The sequence below is a fragment of the Theobroma cacao genome, chromosome 5 (assembly GCF_000208745.1).
Source record: "Theobroma cacao cultivar B97-61/B2 chromosome 5, Criollo_cocoa_genome_V2, whole genome shotgun sequence".
NCBI lineage: Eukaryota > Viridiplantae > Streptophyta > Magnoliopsida > Malvales > Malvaceae > Theobroma > Theobroma cacao.
Window position 1 is genome coordinate 21,120,763 of NC_030854.1, and position 1,727 is coordinate 21,122,489.

The following is a 1,727-nucleotide window of genomic DNA, read 5'->3' on the forward strand; positions in this document are numbered from 1 at the left end:
ACATAGTCGACACTTATACGCTTACAAAATATTTCAAAAGCCCACACCATTTTTATAGGGGCATGACAAGCTCATTTAACATAGTACACTTTTCTTCATGCACATAAACATCAGTTTACACCTTCCTCAATACTTAGATCTATACACTCCAAGTAAATTACAACCATCACTATTCATTCCAGTCAAAGTGCGCCCCTTATTACCATTATTGTACGTGTTCCTTTATATTGACCTCAATAATGATCCAATGTCATCTAATTTCTTCCCATTGACAATTATGGGCTTAAATTATAACTCCATTGAATGAAAAGTCATTACGGACCTATTAGTCCAACTTCAATTTCCTCCATCTTTAATTGGAGGGATTTGTTATTACATTAACCTTTTATTAGGAGCATTTACTTAAAATCTTTCCAACAACAGCTCGTGTCTCAAGTGGAATCTCAAACCCGGACAACGACACCACTTATGACCTTTGCATAATGTTAGCAAGAGGGTAGGTTACTAGGAATAGGAGTTCATATAGCCTCTTGTCTATGAATTGTGCTGCAGTCACAAACCATAAACAAGACTCTACATTAACTCTGACAACTCTGCTGACTGACATGAGAATCCTTAGGACTTGACTAAACCCAAAGCTTTGATACCACCTTTGTCACAACCCAAAATTCGGGCTATGATCGGTGCATGGGCTCAGTGGGCATAGCTTACTAGGCCCAAGCAAGCCTTTTTATGAGATCCTGTTTCTCATTCCATCCATCATATTTAAAATCATGTGTTGTAATTCTCAACGATGAATGTTTTAGTAATATTTTATAGCAATCGAATATTCATGAAGGTACCGCTAGTGAGATGCCATAGTACCTACCAAGAAGATGAGCATACGTGGACACTCAATCTAGGTCCCAACTGGCTCCAAATCTGAAAACATGAAGTTTAAAAATGTGAGTATAAAACTCAATAAGTGAACATAAGAAGGGATCAAGCAATCGATAAGAAGAACTTGGAAATCATGATGCACTTGTTTCAAAACAATGTAATTGATTTAATTTCTTACTAAAAACCCCTCATTTCAAACTTTGATTAATAACCACATAGTGTTGTAAAAACCCATGATCAATTCATGAAGTTAAATAAGTCAAAAATATATCAAAATCAAGCAAGGTAACAAGCATGACAGCAAGTTTTTCACTGCAGCGAGAAACATTCTTGGTTTGCATATATTTCAGTTTTTCAAGAATATATCCTACTACAAAAGTCCAATTGACATGATTTTTGAACCATTATAAAGATAAGAGGTTGGGCTAAAACTTTTATGTTTCTCAGTTTGCCTAATTCTGAGCAGAAGGTGGTTAAAATCTATGTCAAAACAAAGGCACTGCACCAAAAAATTTGGAACCACCCGAGAGTTTCTCGCTGTAGCGAGAAGTTTCAGCAAATTTCTCATTGCGGCGAGAATCAGGCTAGTGCAACCTCCCTCCAACTCAAGAGTTTCTTGCTGTAGTGAAAATGAATCTCGCTACAGCGAGAACAGAGCAATTTGGTTAAAAGGGGTCTTGTTATATCAAAAGCCATTTTCTTGTTGAAATGAAAAGCAATTTGGGAGCAATTAACAATGACAAAATACAACACAATCACAATTAGTTTCATAAACTTTCTATAACACACACACACACACACACACACACATATATATATATATATATATATATATATATATATATATA